The sequence below is a fragment of the Callithrix jacchus genome, chromosome 12 (assembly GCF_049354715.1).
Source record: "Callithrix jacchus isolate 240 chromosome 12, calJac240_pri, whole genome shotgun sequence".
In the NCBI taxonomy this organism is placed as follows: Eukaryota; Metazoa; Chordata; class Mammalia; order Primates; family Cebidae; genus Callithrix; species Callithrix jacchus.
The window spans coordinates 110616816-110634606 of record NC_133513.1 but is presented as its reverse complement, the minus strand read 5'-3'; the positions used below and the strand labels follow the sequence as shown (position 1 = coordinate 110634606).

The 17791-nt window shown below is 45.0% G+C and overlaps 1 long non-coding RNA gene across 1 annotated transcript in view; it reads right to left on the bottom strand.

Moving 5' to 3' along the window:
* Positions 1-9414: 9414 nt before the first annotated feature.
* Positions 9415-17791, bottom strand: part of LOC144578511 (uncharacterized) — a 145370-nt gene continuing 136993 nt past the window's right edge. The window contains exon 3 of the long non-coding RNA XR_013524424.1: positions 9415-9596. This is a non-coding gene — a long non-coding RNA (uncharacterized LOC144578511). The remainder of the gene's footprint in view (positions 9597-17791) is intronic.

The following is a 17791-nucleotide window of genomic DNA, read 5'->3' as shown; positions in this document are numbered from 1 at the left end:
ATGCATACATCTTTTGTCAGTCTTCACCAATTTAATAGGCCTCCAGAAATGAGTTACAAGGTTTACAGTTTGGCTGCTGAAAGGAAGTGGATGAATTTCAGGACAAACCCAAGCCCTTTGAGTGGACTGTGGAGCTTCCCCAATGCAGGCTAGAGTTAAACTCTAGAAGGCTTAAAGGATGAGGCAGCTCTCAGGGAAGGGAAGACCCAAGGACAGGGCACCATAGTCAGGAAGCCAGCTCCTCTTTGGGCCTTCTTTGGGAGTTTATGGGTGTCTTGATCTGTGTTCTGTTGCTTATACCTGAATACCTGAAATTTGATAATTCATAAAGGAAAGGAATTTATTTCTTATAGCTTTGGAGGCTGAGCCCAAAGCCAAAGGGCTGCATCTGATGAGGCCCTTCTTGCTGGGGGAACCCTCTGCAGAGTCCCAAGGTGACACAGGCCATCACATGGGCAGGAACTGAGTATGCTCGCTCCAGTTTCTCTTCCTTTTCTCATACATCCACAACTCCCACTCCCATGATAACCCATTCATCCATTCTGGAGGAAATAAATATTCAGGCCATAGCTGTGGGATTCCCATGAATCAAGCAGTTTTGCATCTTCCCCTCCCTGCATTGTAATTCCCATTAGTTACTCCAATCTTTCCAATAAAATCTGACCCAGCTGTGCAGCAACTAGTGACAAAGTGGTAGGGACAGGGAAACAGTGCCTCAAAAGCTTGTGTTGTTCTCACCTCACCCTCCTTCCCCACAGGTGTCCAGGACCTGCCTGCCAAAGGCTCATGGCCCAGGAGTCTCATTTGATGACCCAAGGTGCATGGAGGTCCCAAGGGATCAGCAGATACCAGTGGCCAGTGCTGGAGAGGCAGACACAAGACAGACCTTGAGTTCCCTAGTGTGTCCTGGACAAAGGAAACTCAGCATGGGGAAGGCTACGACTTGGGTTACCCCAACTGTGTGCACGGCCTACGGCTTGGAGCTGAAGCCACAAACTCTAAGCAGGTGGACACCCTCCCTTCCACAAGCCTCAGTCCAGGATAGCAGTTAAGCAGAAAAACAAATCATTGAGAGACAAAGAAATATCCCCATGCCAGGGTCTAAGCTGTAAATGAAACTAATGCTAACATGCCATGAGAGCTCACCAGCAGCTGGTCCTGGCGCCTTCATGCATTAACTCATTTGACCCTTCCATCAGTCCAACCAGTGGGTGTTGCTATCCCTATTTCACAAAAAGGGGAAATTAAGAAATAGAGAGCACATATGACTTGCCCCAGGTCATACGTCTAGTAAGAAGCAGGCTGGGATTTGAACCCAAGCCATCTGGCCCCGCCACCACCGACTGCCTTGCTGTGTGTGAGGCAGGGACACAAAGAAGCAGGAGCTGGCCTCTGCTTGCAGGAGGCAGGGCAGGCTTCAGAGGGGTGGGGTGCTCAATTCAGGATACCTGAGGGGCAGGACTAACTTGGCAGATAAAGCGGGGTCAGAGGACAAAGTGGGTGGTGTTCTGGACACTGTTGAGGGTGCACGGTTGATAGAGCAGTAGTTTTCAAAATTTATTTTTACTGTGACCCACAGTAAGAAATGCATTTTACACTCTGAAATAGTACACATATATATATATATATGTATAACTGAAACCTTAGTTTTCCTACTCAATTATTATGTAAGAGGAACTTTAATATTGTCCATTCTATTTCATGTTTTATTGGTGTGGTGTAAAATACCCAGCCAATTGGTATTAGAAGCCCCTGATGTTTCATAATGAGTAGTAATGCAGGACTTGGCATGGGGTGAGGCCCAGAGCAGAGAATCACAACAGCATCAAAGCCCAACAGGGTTGGGAGTAGATGAAGGGATGAAGGTGCCTAAAGTTGAAATTTAAGGAGGTATTGGTTCACAGGGTGTTGCAAGTGCAGGCTTAGTATCAGAGACGGAGTGCCTCCTTAAATATTGTACCCTAGGCACCTCGTTTGTTACACCCTAGTCTCAGCCCCCATAACTGAGCACCTCTTCTATGCCAGGCACCATGCTCAGGGCTGGTATACATCATTTCATTCATTCATCCCCACAGCCCCTCTTTCCAGTTGAGAAAACTGAGGCCTAAAAGATGCCCAGAAAGTGTCAGCTGTGACCATTAGCACCTCTGCCCTGCAAAGATCTTGGGTGATTGACAGCACCAGGACAACAAACAGGAAGAGCTGTAATGAGGATGGAGGACCATTAAGAAGTGGGGCTGCCATCCATTCCCAGGTGCACACTGCTTGACTGCTTGTCGATCTTGAAGCCAGACATCCGCACGGATTTCCCATAAGCCAACTTTTCAAGACCACTGTTTGAAAGTTGCAGAGAGTTCAGCCTGCAAAGTCTTCAACATTTGTCCACTGCTGTGTTTAAACAGGGGCAGTGGGTGATGTGTACAAAATACCCAGACACCAGTTGACTGGTGAGTACTGCAGTAAGCTTCACTCAATATCACAGAGTCCTATCGACTCAGAGAAAGCTAATTTGGCTAGGCATAGTGGCTCATACATATAATCCCAGCACTTTGGGAGGTCGAGGTGGGCAGATTACTTGAGGTCAGAAGTTTAAGACCAGCCTGGCCAACATGGTGAAACCCTATCTCTACTAAAAATGAAAACATTAGCCGGGCATGGTGACAGGTGCCTGTACTCCCAGCTACACAGGAGGCTGAGGCAGAGAATCACTTGAACCCAGGAGGCAGATGTTGCAGTGAGCTGAGATAGCCCCATTGCACTCCAGCCTGGGCAACAAGAATGAAACTCCGTCTCCAAAAAAAAGAAAAGAAAAGAAAAAAGACAGAGAGAGAGAAAGCTAATTTGTGCTTCCCCAGAATAAATATAGCCATTAAAAAGTGTGTCTGAAATCACAAGGGAATATCACTACAAACGTACCAAATGGCTAAAGTTACAAAGGTTGACAACACAGAGTATTGGTGAAGGGAAAGAGTAACTGGAATCGTCCCACACTGCTGGTGGCAACGTCAATTGGTGCAATGACTTTAGGAAACATTTGGTCAAGTATCTTGTAAAGTTGAAGATATTCACGTCCTTCGACCCTGAGATTTCATTCCCAGGTATATACTCAACAATAACCCAGGAACACATAAAAGACTGTCACAGTAGCAGTATTCATAATAACCCTGAACTGAAACAGCCCAAAGGTCTGTAAAAGAAGAACAAATAAATAATGGTAGAGCAGTCATATAACAAAATAGTATACATACGTGAAAATAAACTACCGCTACACCTGACAACCTGGATGAATCTCACACACACATTATTGGATGAAAGAAACCAGACGTGGTTGAACTGCACTGAGAGACTGCAGTTACAGAAAGCTCAAAAGACAGGCAAAATGAAACTGTGCTGCTTGGGGACACTCACTTAAGCGATAAAACAATAAGGAAAAGCAAGAAAGTGATTTCTGTAACAGTCAGAATAGGCTGTGGTGGAGATTGGAAGGGACACGAGGGGTTTCTCAGGTGCTGGCAATGCTGTTTCTTGACCTAAGTGGAAGTTGAAAGGTGTATACTTTACAATAACTCATGTATTTGTGAATTTGTTTTATATATTGTTGTATGTAAGTTATGTTTTGCAATTTAAACACATGCGTATGTTTGTGTGTGTATATAAATGTGGTCCCATGATCTGTAAGCCATTCATGTTCCCAGGACCCTGGAAAGCTGACAGCTGGAGGCCCCTACCATGTTGACCTCAGAGTCAGGGAGTCATGAGTTCAAATCCTGGCTCCACCCATGGCAAGCTGTGCACTTAGGCAAGTTACAGAGCTTTTCTGAAACTCAATTTCCTTATTTGAAAAATGGGAATAAAAATACTCATATGGGAACTAAAAAGCCACATGTATAAAGAGCACATATATTCCTAGCACATTGGTAGGAGCTCAAGAGAGGGTAGCTCAATCAGGAGTCGTAGCAAAGACAGCAGTAATGGGTCGTTCTTCCTACTGCTGACAAGAAAATCTTTGCCAGGAAGAATGCCCACTCTAATTTATGTACTAGAGTTTTCTCTGTTAACATTCTTCATGTCAACATCTTAGAGTGCCCCAGACCACAGCTAGCCCTTATGATTTCTAATTCACCTTTGGGTGAATTAGAAAACACCCCTTCTTCAGGGCAAGCACAGTGCACCCCCATTCTTAGCAGCCTGGAGTCATTGGCACAGACACCTCCTTGGTGAACATTGAGGCATCTTTAAATTCCTCATTTTTGAAACAAATGCTACCTAAAGGGGAGAAGGCAGGTCAGACCCCACCCCAGAGAAGCACACAAGAAAATCCCATCAATGCACACAGTCGTTCATCAAATCACATGGCTAGATTCAGCGTTGATGTTGATAAGGTTAGTGGAGCCCTAATGGAAACAGTTACCAATGGCTGTTGTATTTCAATGCCATGTGAGGGGAGTGGGAGGGACCAGGACTTGCAGATTCCATATAGAGAAGCCAGCCATGAAATACAGCCTGAAACTCATCCTCATCTCTACATCCATCTACAGAGGTCCAGGAGCAGGAGGACTGGAGGGGTTGGCCCCACTCTATAGCAGGGAGAACACCTTCCATGTATCCCAGTTTGGAGGGATTTTTGCACACTTGGATGATGGCTTAGCATGGGGTAGACTCTGGCATTAGATGCCTCCATACCCAGGAGCCCCAGAAAACAGACTTGGCTTCCAGGTCCCACTTAGGGAGGGAATTGTTACTATATTCAGGAGAAACATCAGGGCCCAGGGCCCAGGAACTATAATCATCATGAAGTTTACAGATATCAGGTAAAGGAAGTTCCGCCCCTCGGATGGGATTTGACAGGCCCATAAAGGCTGCTTAATACCTCTGAGCCTCATGTGCTTTTGATATCATGTCTCATTTTCTGCATGAATGAGAGACTCAGCCAATCTGAAGAAATCTCCAGTTTTCTTTTCCAGCAAAGGAAGCTCACCTGCTGTCGGCAGCCTTGAGGCCACGTGGCTGGTGAGAGCCTCGCCCGGTGAACACCAGAAGAGCCTGACCCATCAACTTAAGGCAGAATGTGCAACTCCCTTTCCCTCCCAAGGATGAGTCTTGACAAACAGGGTTTCAGAGACAAGTCAGAGCGAGTGCACAGCCCTGACTGTGTGGTGCTTTGGGGGAGAAAAGAAATTCAGGGCTCATAGGTGAAGTCAAGCCTTGAGAACTCTGTTGAGTTTGTGATTGGTGACTCCAGTATTAATATTCAGGTCCTCTACTTTTGCTCCCTCCAGGGAAGGGAAGTGGAAGGGAATGGATGCTTATTTAGCACCTATAGCTTCAGGCTGTATGCCAGGGTCTCCACCTCTGCTCTTTCTTTAACCCTTATTCCCATTTGACAGATGAGAACACTAGGTCACGCAGCTGCTAAATGTCAGAGCCAGGGTTCTCATGCCCTCTGAGAGCCACAGCAACCGCTGAGCTCTCCCCACCTCCTCCAACCCACCACACCCCCAACTACTCTTGCTCCCTCAAAATCTGCTCCCAAGAAAGGGTCTTATAGCAGCCATTTACAACTCTGAGCAGATGGGTTTGCAGGGCAGGGTGGCTGCAGTCTGTTGGAAGAGCCTGGCATGCTGCCTTAAAGGTGCACATGCAAAACAAATGGATTGAGTTCACTGGAATCCAGAAGCTTCTCCTGGAGACCCGTCACTGAAATCCATTCCAAGGCCCTGCATGTGGGGTGTATTTTATTTTATTTTTTATTTTTTGTGACAGAGTCTCATTCTGTTGTCCAGGCTGGACTGCAGTGGCATGATCTCAGCTCACTGCAACCTCCACCTCTGGGTTCAAGCGATTCTCCTGCCTCAGCCTCCTGAGTAGCTGGGATTAAAGGCACAGGCCACCACGCCATGCCCATCTAATTTTTGTATTTTTGATAGAGACGGGTTTCACCAAGTTGGTCAGGCTGACTTCAAGTGATCTGCCTGCCTCAGCCTCCCAAAGTGCTGAGATTAGAGGCCTGAGCCACTGCTTATGATTTTGTATTTGTAATTTTATATTCTTACCCAAAATTGTATCTGATTTTAGCTTGAAACCTCCACTGCTGCATGGATGCAGACTGTGTTCCATTTGGGAGGGGGCTTTGGAGGTGGTGCTGATGGAGATAGAGATGCTGGGAGAGCTGGAGAGAACTTAAAGGAAAAGGTGCCCTAACCCTGAGTGAAGAACTGTGTGTACATAGAAGACTTCACTTCCCAGCCAGCCTTGCAACTGTGGGTGACCATGTGACCCCGTTCTGGCCAATGAGACATATGCGAAACTAGTAGCTAGTTGGAACTTACAGGAAGGTTCTTTGATAAAGAGGCCATTCAGCCAATTTCCACCTCTAGCCCTTCACCCTTCACCCTCTTCCTGCTCTGAATGCAAGAAACGACGCAAGAAGTGAGTAGTCACTTTGAGACACAAGTGACAAACGTGAGGACAAACACATACTCAGAGGGTTGAGACCAGGTTTCTGTTGGGGTCAGAGAGCCTCCAATCCAACCCTGGCTGCATCTCCCAGACTTCTTGGAATGTAAGAAAATGAGCCCCTCACTTGCTCAAGCTGTTATTTTCTAGGTTCTCAGTTACTCAGAGCCAAAGACAATGCCAAGGATGGAGCTGTTCTCCCACCAGCACCCACATACAACCACTGCTAACACTTCGCCCTGTTTCCTTCTAGTCCTTTCTCTGTGTAGGAGACTCCCTGTCTATGAATGCTGGCTCCTTCACTCACAAGGTAGGTTCCTAATGCAAATGACTTAACCTCTCTCTCTGTCTTCATTCTTGATGTGTAAATATACAATAATAGTGGCTTCCACATGGAGTTTTTTGAAGGCTTAGTGAAACGATACACAAAGCAATAAGCTTCATGTGTGCTTAATACAGGTTAATTCTTACTAAACATCAGCATTTTATATCCTGCTTTCTTGCATGCCATTATACCACATGCATTTTCCCTTTTAAAGATGCCTTATAAAGATCATCTGATCAGTGCCTGAAACTTCATGAGCACTTAAAAAATGTTATTATTATTAATACGAAAATGTCATATCCTACATACTTGTTAACTTGCCATTATGCCATATGCATTCTTCCATGACAATAAAAAAACTCTAGGCTGGGCATGGTGGCTCACTCCTGTAATCCCAGACTTTGGGAGGCCAAGGCGGCCGGATCACTTGAGGTCAGGAGTTTGAGACAACTAGGGAGACTGAGGAAGAAAAATTGCTTGAATCCCGGAAGTGGAAGTTGCAGTGAGCTGAGATCATGCTACTGCACTTGCACTCCAGCCTGGGCGATAGAGTGACAGTCTGTCTCAAAAAACCGAAACCGAAACACTTAACATCATTTTGAATGCTTGCCTGGCATTTCTTCACGTGGTTCAATCAGAGGTCAGAAAATGTTTTCTTAAAGTGCCAGATAGTAAAAATTTTTAGGGTTTGCAGGACATATGGTCCCTATAGCAAATACTCAGCTCTCATCATAGCATCAAAGCAGCCACAGACAATACACACAGGAATGGGTATAGCTGTGTTCCAATAAAACTTTATTTACAAAAGCAGATGGAGAGCTGGGTTTGGTGCAAGGGCTGTACTTTGCTGACCTCTGGTCTAGACCACTGTTTATTGAATTAATCCTTCTTATTGTTAGAGCTTAGGCTGGTTCTCAATGTGGGGCTATTATAAATATGTTAGCAGGGAAGATCTTGGTGCTGAAATTCTTGACTACATTTCTGATTATTTCCCTCAGATGGTTTCTCAGAAAAAGAATTACACTTTTAAGGCTCTTGAGTTATATGCAAAAATTCAGTAGGCATTGCTTTTATTTTATTATTTTATTTTCAAGCCAGGGCTTGCCCTTGGATCTGTACCTCTGCTTGCTAAACCACTGTTTTCCAGATGTTTCATGAGCAGGAATTCTGTCTCTTCTACCAGCCAGCCAATTCCTCAAGTGTAAAGATGTGACCTCCTCTTTTTCTGCTGTTGTTTGCCTGGACTCTCAGCTTGGCCACCTCCCTGTCTCCCACACACTTGTGTACCTGTTAGAAAAGAGAAACTTGGTAAGTGGTTGAACAAATAAATACCACATTTTTAAAACTCCAAGGAGGTGTGACCCAGATGCATATAGCCAAGTGCTGAGACTTGAGTGCAGAGACCTTCATAAATGAGTGGATAAACACTTAACTCTTTCCCAGACCCCTCAGGGCAAGGCACCAAAGGAGACAGGTTTTCCCAGGGTCCCATGCCCCCCTTTGCTTGCCTAGAACTTGTGCTACCCCTGTGCCACCCAGTCCCCAGAGATGCCGTTGGAGGATACTGCTGCACACCACTTGGACTCTGCACACCCCCTTTCATGATCTTCTAGCACCCCCAACTTCTTCCCTGGTCTGACACCATGGTGGCTTCTTTTACCATGAAACAAAATTGAAGAGAGCTGCCACCTCTGCCAAAATCCAGCTCATGAAAATGCTCACCTATATTTCTTTTCACCTTGAATTTTTTTGTGAAACCAAATGGCAGTTTCTTAAGGTGAAAAACTGTGATTTTCCCAGACAAATACCTGTGAAGTGAAAATTGCTAGTTTTGCGTAGCTCTATCTGGATAACTATTATTAGTTTGGACACAATTTGATTAGGGAAAAGTAAAACCTGGGTTCTGGTCCCAGTAGGTCTTAAATGTTCCTACAGTCAGACTTTTACAGACCAGGAGCCAGGGAGGCCTTCTCAGGGTTCTTTCTACCATCACCATCCCTGGGGATGCCCACTGAACCCTGACCCCCCACCAGATGCAGCCAAGCTCAAGAACATCTCTCTCATCCTTCCAAGGGCAGGGACATACTTCTTGGGAGACCAGGGGCATCTCCCAGGTAAAGAGCATGGGTTTAGTTCCCCTGAGAGGAGACAGACAAGTTTGCCTAGTGGTTTTATATTGGAATAAATAGAAGTCCTTAAAATGGCAAACTGAATGGGAAGCTGTCCCTCCATGTATTGATTTGTTAGGGCTATGTATCAGTCCATTTTCACACTGCTAAAAAGATAACTATCAGAGCCTGGATAATTTACAAGCAAAAGACTCACAGTTCCGCATGGCTAGAGAGGCCTCAGGAAACTGACAATCATGGCAGAAGGCCAAGAGGAAGCAAGGCACGTCTTACATAGTGGAAGGAGACAGAAAGCACAGGGGAAACTGTCACTTTTAAGCCATCAAGATCTCATGAGAACCCCCTCACTATCATGAGTTTGCATGGGAGAACCACCCCCATGGTCCAATGACCTCCTGCCAGGTCCTTCCCTTGACATGAGGGGATTACAATTTGAGATGAGACTTGGCTGGGAACATAGAGCCAAACCATCATTTCATGCTGCTATGACAAAGTACCACTGACTTCGGGCTTAAGAAACAGAAATTTATTTTCTCACAATCCAGGAGCCTAGAAATCCAAGATCAGGGTGTCAGCAGGATTGATTTCTTCGGAGATCCTCTCTGCTTGGCTCATCAATAGCTGTCTTCTCTCGTGTCTTCACATGATTTTCCTTTTGTGAGTGTCTGTGTCTTCATCTCACCTTCCTATAAGGGCATCAGTGATACTGGATTAGAGCCCAATCTAATTATCTCATTTTAATGTAGTTACCTCTTGAAGCCCCTATTTCCAAATTAAGTCACATTCTGAAGTATATGGGGGTGGGTAAGGACTTCAATGTATTGATTTCAGGGAGACATATTTCAGCCCATAACTCCCCGCATCCCCAACCCAGCCATCTTGCCATAGCTTCATAGACCATCACAAATAAAAGGCAGCTAGGCACAGTGACTCATGCCTATAGTCCCAGCACTTTGGGTGGTAGAGGCAGAAAGATTGCTTGAAGCCAGTAGTTCAAGACTATCCTGGGCAACACAGCAAGAACCCCTCCCCCAGTCTCTACAATTTTTTAATTAGCTAGGTATGGTGGTACATACCTATAGTCCCAGCTATTTGGGAGGCTGAGGTGGGAGGATTGCTTGAGCTCAGGAATTAGAGGCTGCAGTGAGCTGATTGCATCAGTGCACTCTGGCTCACACAAAAGAGTAAAACCCTGTCTCACATCGACAAAATACAATCAATAAAAATAAAAGGATTTTTGGAGCCTTTTTAGATTGGTGGTTTTCAAATTGTGTTCCATAGAGCACTTAGGGTTCCTAAAGTGACTTTAGGGGCTTCCATGGTTGGGAGAAGGAAAACAAGTGGGAACCAGGGACCCCCAACTCTGCCTCCACCAAATCAGTCTGGCTTCCATCTGTCCTACCAGAGGCTCCATGGAAGACTTTGTTTGATCAAAGTTTCTTTGTTTTACAAAATGCTTGAAAATTGTTGATTTTTTTTTTCAAATAAGCAGGCAGAAGTGCAGAGAGGTGAGTAGATCTACCTGGGATCCGGCAGCTACTTGTTGGCAGAGTGGGCCAAGCTTAGCCCTTGCATTCTGGCTTAGAGTTCCCACAGCTGCTCCTTACCAAGGTGGCCCTTAAGGGAAACATTAGGAACCACCTGCCACAGAAGGATTTGGGAGGCACCAAAAGGTGAGCATTTGAAGTCAAATGCAGAATTGAATTCACAAAGCACTTAGCATTGGCTTCAGAGGTTTATACACCTGCATCTGGGCTTAAATGTTGGAAAACCTAAGTCACCACTCTCCTGACTCAGATATTACTGGGGAATTTTCACTTTGAAACAAGGAGGAAAAAAATGTCCCATTTGGGTGCATTGGGTGTCTTGTCTAGGAGCTGTGCACAGTGCTAAGAAGTGATAAATATCTTTGGTGACAAGCCATGGATAACTGTGTTTGCACGCTTTCCTGGGTGTCTGGCTGTCAACAGCAAAGACAGAGATGAGAGAGAAGCATCAGCCTCCACTTTAAAAAAATAATAATTTAATCTTCTAAAGCCCAACACACTGAGCTCACAGCAGAGCAAGAGCTTTGTCTCATGAACAGTTCTGAAGAAATGCCCTATGTTTGGAATATCCCAAGTAGTTCTCAGCTTTGAAAAGCCAAGTGATTACTTTACCTAGAAATAGTTAGAGGAGGGGGCAGGTTTTTGAGAGAAAAAGGCACATTCCACCACCATCCACTGGAGCATTCCCTGAACCATCTCCCTATAGGTGAGCTCCAGAATTCCCAGGCCTGAGGTGGGAAGGGGAGCACAGGAGGCAGGGCTGAATCCAAACAATGCTCTCCAGGCTCCAGGGTGGAGCTTTTGCCTCTAAATATCCTGATAAAGACGGCACAAGGCAGGTGGAACCACTCAATTTTGATCCTTCTCCTAATAACACTCAGAGCTACTCTTTATAAAGTCATTGAAAAAAATTCATAGAGGAAATGCTGGCCCTACACAATGGAAAGGACATTATCAACTCACAGATCACTCCTATGCAAAGACTCAGTCTGTGGTCTGAGGACTTGTCTCCTGGCATAGCCTTGCTAACTCAGGCCTTTCTCCAGGACGCAGTGTGGATAGCGCTCTTTGCAAAAGCATTTCCCCCAACCATGGCTTCTGTGGGCTATTGGTCCTTCCTCCACTCTCCCATCATCCTATCTCCTCGCCATCAAGCACTTAATTAGACACACAAGATTACTCTTCTGTCTATTGTCAGACTAGACAAACTGTCACAAAACTTGGAGAGTGCATTTGTTTTATTCTGGCTTAGAGGGCCTAGGTGGTCTACACCCTCGCTTCACAATGGATGGTCCATGGACCGGCAACATCAGCATCACCTGGGAGGTGATTAGAAATGCAGAATCCCCAATCTTTCCCAGGGCTACTAAATCAGGATCAGTCATATGAACAGGCAAAGATTTCATGACAAAGACACCAAAAACAATCGCACAACAAAAGCAAAATTGACAATTGGGATCTAATTAAACTTAAGACCTTCTTCACAGCAAAAGAAACTATCAACAGAGTAAACAGACAACCCACATAATGGAAGAAAATATTTGCAAATTATGCATCTGACAAAGGTCTAATATCCAACATCTATAAGGAGCTTAAATTTACAAGAAAAAGCAACCCCATTAAAAAGTGGGTGAAGGCTATAAACAGACACTTTTAAAAGAAGATATACATGCGACCAAAAAGCATATAAAGAAAAGCTAAATGTTACTGACCATTAGAGAAAAGCAAATAAAAGCCACATGAGATAACATCTCATGCCAGTCAGAATGGCTACTGTTAAAAAGTCAAAAAATAACAGATGCTGAGGAGATTGTGGAGAAAATGGAATGCTTATACACTGCTGGTGTGAGTGTAAATTAGTTCAACCATTGTGGAAAGCAGTGTGGTGATTCCTCAAAGAGCTAAAAACAAAACTACCATTTGACCCAGCAATCCCACTACTGGGTATACACCCAAAGGAATATAAATCATTCTACCATAAAGTCAAATGCATGTGAATGTTCACTGCAGCACTATTCACAATAGCAAAGACATGGAACCAATCTAAACACCGATCAATGATCAGATAAAGAAAATATGGTACATGTACACCATGGAATACTACACAGCCATAAAAAAGGACAAGATAATGTCCTCTGCAGGAACATGGATAGAGCTGGAGGCTATTATTCTTAGCAAACTAACACAGAAACAGAAAGCCAAATGCTACATGTTCTCATGTATAAGTGGGAGCTAAATGATAAGAACTCAAGGACACAAAGAGGAAAACAATAGACACTGGGGCCTACTTGAGGGTGACGGTGGGACGAGGGAGAGGATCAGAAAAATATAACTGTTGTTACTAAGCTTAGTAACTGGGTAACTAAATAATGCGTACAACAAACCCCTGGGGACATGAGTTTACTTATATAACAAGCCTGAACACGCATCCCTGAACCTAAAATAAAAGTTAAGAAAAATCAAGATCTGCATTTCTGCCAGATCCTCATCAGAATTTGAGCAGCACTGGTCTGCCTGAAGTTAACTTCAGGGGCTTGTTCTGACTGAGGCACAGTGAGAGAGGCGCATGTGATGAACAGAGAGGAGTAACCGGCCAGCATCACTGAGGAAACTGTGGATGGAAAAATCCAACCATGGTTTATAAGCCCTAAAGTCCAAGTCAGATTCACAAAGGGCTCCTGGATGAGCAGCAGCAAACTATTGTTGGAGATGGATAAGGATTCTCTCCACCCCAGGGTAGTGGAGGAGGGTGAAAGCAGAAAATCATAGATAATGTGCCCTGGACATCTGCTAAGTGCAAACACTGTGCTAAATGTTTCCTGGTGCATCTCCTCATTTAATTATAGCATCAGCCCTATGAGGTTGGCACCCATGTTATAAACAAACAAACAAAAAAAGCGGGGGGAGCTTTGGGGACAAGCACACCGGAAAATAATTTGATGCTAGTCCATAAAGTTGAATATTCTATTCCCCATGAGCTTGCCGTCCCACTTCTGTACATGTATCCTGAAGAAACCCATACATGTGTGCACATATTAAAATGTTCATAGAACTACTTTTTATAATTGCAAAAACACTGAATCCAACCTAAGCGCCCATCAGAAGGAGCATGGATAAGTAAATGGTGGTGTACTCTTACCATGGGGCTTGCTCCGGCAGAGAAAAACAGGAAACATGGCCTTGAACCATAACAAGGATGACTCTTAGAAATGTAACTTTAAGTGGGGGAAACACCAAGTCACAGAAGACCTCACAGAGTACGATACAGCTTTTATGAAGCTCAAAAAAATAAGCAATATGTTACTTAGGGTTACATATACAAACAATAAAAATTAAGTCTTTTTAAGGAACAACAACAACAATAAGGAAACCATAGAGGTGTTTGAGGATCATGGTTACTTCTGGGTAGAGCAGGGGACTGGAAGACAGAGGCCCATCCAAGGCCTACTTCTTAGGTTGGAAGTGAGTTCACAGGGCTTCATCACTTACTTGCATGTTTCATGTCTTAATACATGCGTTACAGTTCCTTAAAAAAGTTAAAATGTTAAGGGTGGGGTGGTGACTCATGCCTGTAATCCAGCACTTTGGGAGGCCAAGGTGGGTGGATCACTTGAGGTCAGGAGTTGGAGACCAGCCTGGCCAACATGGTGAAACCCCATCTCTATCAAAAATACGAAATTTTTAGCCAGGCGTGGTGGCGTGTGCCTGCAACCCCAGCAACTCAGAAGGCTGAGGTGAGGGAATTGCTTGAACCTGGGAGGCAGAGGTTGCAGTAAGTCGAGATCGTACCACTTCACTCCAGCCTGGGCAACATCTCAAAAAAAAATAAAAAAATTAAGATGTTAAACGCCAAAGCTCAGAGAGGCTGAAGAGCTTGGCCAAGTGGACGCAGTTAGTGCTGTGCTGGTGCTGGGGTGTGAGCCCAAGCATCTGGCTGCAGAGCCCACACAAACCACTCGGATATGCTGCCTGTTGCTAGACGGGCCTTAAGAGAAACTACAAGTTTTATAAAAGGTATGACTAAGCTGCATGGGTCGCCTAATATTAATCACCATCCCTTTCCAGGAGGGGCTGGGTGGACACCCCATCATGGAAGATGTCAGGCTGAGGTCATCACTGGCCTGTTCCCCTCCCCCGGCCGTTTCTAGGGGACTGTGATCTTCCTCTGAATCTCCCGCCTGCCTCACTTCATTGGGCACATGGTGACTGCCTCAGAGCCCCAGTTTACAAAGGGCTCTCAAAAGTCTGTCTTTGCTCTGAGTTCAAGTTCTGTGCATTGATCACAGATTTGTGAGACAGGGAAGAGAAGCAGAAAGCAGAAGAGAAAAGGACATCAATCCAGTTACATTTCAGTCCTTCATACCAGCTTCCAGCAGTTGGAACAGGGAGTTTAAGAGGACCTTGCTTTCGGATGACACAATTGCTAAAAGGACCTCATTTCTCATGTCTTCCTACCACCCACTCGAAGAAGCTACCTCAGGTCTCTACACTTTCTATTCCCAGATAAGGAAAGTGTTTACGCAGAGAGGGTAAGCAAATTGCCCAAAGTCAAGGCTGTGTGGCCCTGGGTGGTCACTTTTACTCTCTGGGCTTGAATTTCCTCATCTGTAAAAGACCTGAGTCTGGTGATTTGCAAGAAATCTTCCAGCTCTGACAATCTGCAGTTTTAAGGACGAAAAAAAAAAAAAAAAAAAAAACCAAGAGAAAATCCCCCATCTTCCAGTTTTACTGGTTGTTCTGACTATTAATTACATCTGCCCTGCACCAGAAGCCCAAACTAACCAAAAAAGTAAAAGAAAAAGACAAGAACACATAAGAGGGAGAATAAAAACACAACCCCTGCTGCTAGTTGTTTGGGCCGAATCCTGAAGGGCCTGAGAGAGTTCTTTGAGTTTCTTTGTCACTGTGTGGCCGGTGGCAAACTGCCTATCACCAAGAGAACCCAAAGGAAAGAAGAAATAGAATTGTGCCATCAGCATTGTGGCCAGCATCATGCAAAGACAATGGCGCTGGTTTAATTTCCTCACCACCTCCCAAACTGCACTTGAAGCAAAGTCAGATGTCTCCTTCCCAGAAAGTGGAAGAGGAAAATATCAATCTGTTTCGGGGAAAGTTACGAATTGCGTGTGCCTCGAATACTTGATATATGACTGTAGCCTGCTGCACAACAAGTGATTCTTGCTGTTGCATTTGATCTCGGGATGGTAATGTGCTCTCCTGACATCATCCAAATGGGGAATGACTGAAGATGTTTTCTATAAGATGGTTGCAAACTTCAAAGGCCACTCTTAACCCTGTGCCACCCCCACCTCCCTCCCCTTCTTCCTCCTTTCCCTCCAGGCCCTCCTCTCCCTTCACCCAGCAAATTGTTTCGGGGCCAAAAGTGATTGTAGGATGATCAAGAATCAAGGAACTTGTGGCAGGTGGTACCACCTGTGTCTGGGCAACAGCCACACACGGGCTGCATCTGCTCCCCAGTTGTGGAGGGAGGAAGGGGCCGCATCTGAGATGTATTCCCAGCCAGGCTGAGCCGCAGCCCAGGCAACTGCAGTGGGGAGCTGGTAGGGGCTGATACCCCGTCACCACCCTCTGGCTCTGAGAGATGGAGGAGGGCTCCCTGGAGACTCAGTGGCTGCCTGAGGTCTGAGTGGTGCCCTGCAGTCCCTGGTCAGGCCCCTATATTTCACAGAGAAGGAAACCAAGGCCCTATGTGATGAACCAGCTATCCAAAGTGTGCAACACCGAGGGGCAGGCACAGAAGCAGACCCCAGTCCCCCCGACATCCAGCCTTGGATTCTTTCCCTGCACCAACCCCTAGACACCTGCTTGGCTGGATGGAGAAAGACTCATCACATTTGTCTTCTTCCACCCTTGAATTGGTAGGAGCTAATATTTATCCTGGGCTTACCCTGTTCTAGGAACCATCCCAAGCACTCTATGTGAATTAACTCATTTTATGCTTACACTAACCTAGTGGTTCTCAGCTGGGGTGATTTGCCCCCCAGAGGACGTTTTTATCACCATGATTGGGGTGAGGAATGCTACTGACATCTACCGATCCCTGACAAAGCCAGGAATGCCGCCAAACATCCAGCAATAGATAGGACAACCCCCTACAGCAGAGAAATAACCAGCATGAAATGTCAATAGCACCATGGTTGGGAAACCCTGAATTAATCTTATGTGATGTGTATTATCATTGTTATGATTGCGATGGTAGTTGTGGCATTGGTGGTGGTTATTCTCATTTTACAGATGTGGAAACAAAGATTAAGTGCCTCGCCTGGGGTCATGCAGCTTGTAAGTGGCAGAGCTAGGATGTAAACCCAGGCAGTGCCACTTCCTGGACTCCTGCTCCAATCACAGCACAAGTTTTTGCAGGGAATGCAAAAAGCTAAGTTCATCTAAAATGTCCTAGAAATACAGATCAAGCAATAAAACTCTTTACCCGCCCGCCCCCCGCCCCAACCTCTCTCCCATTTCCTGAGTTAGCAGTGTGGTGCCTATTATTTTAGGCTTTTTTCTCTGCATTTACATGAACGTATAGAGTTCTACAGTCCCGTTTTGTGATTGGAGAATAAATAAATGGAACTGTTCTATTTTTATGTTTCGCAACTTGCTTTATCTCACGTAGCCATTGTCTTAGAAATCATTCCATATCAGAACATGCAGGCACACATCGTTTTTAAGCAGCTGACTAACATTCCATAGTTTGGGTGTTACATATCATCACTCCCCTGTTGATGGACATATGGGTTGTTTCCATTTTTGGACTCAATGAAACATATGATGTGAAGGCTTTGGAATCACAAAGACCTGGATTAGAATTCTGTGCTAGCTGTGTGGCCTTGGAAGAGTTTCTAAACTTCTCTGAGCCTTGGCTTCTTTGTCTGTTAACTAGAACCAGTAGAAGTTTTCAATGACATTGTGCAAAAAAAAAAAAAAAAAAAAAAAATGAATGCAGTGCAAGGTACATAGGAAATGCTTAAAAGTGGCTGGATTTGCTACTATTATCACTGTGTATCATTATCATATATTATTATTTGTACTATTGTTATTAATTCAAATTGTCAGTAGTCTGCCTGAGCCAACTCACCCAGAAATGCCTCCAAAATCATTTGGTAAAAGTGGGTCAAATGATGGAATGTCTCATGGCCAAAAACTTGAAACACTTCCCCAGCATTAATTGACTCATCTGTGAGTCCCCCTGTTGGGATCTTCGAAGCCTGGAGGGGTGAGGGGTCTGTGTTGCTAACATAGTTTAATGTGGATTACCTCCCACCCGGGCCAGCATAGAAAGGCCAGCATCCACATTCTCAGCCCATGACTGCACA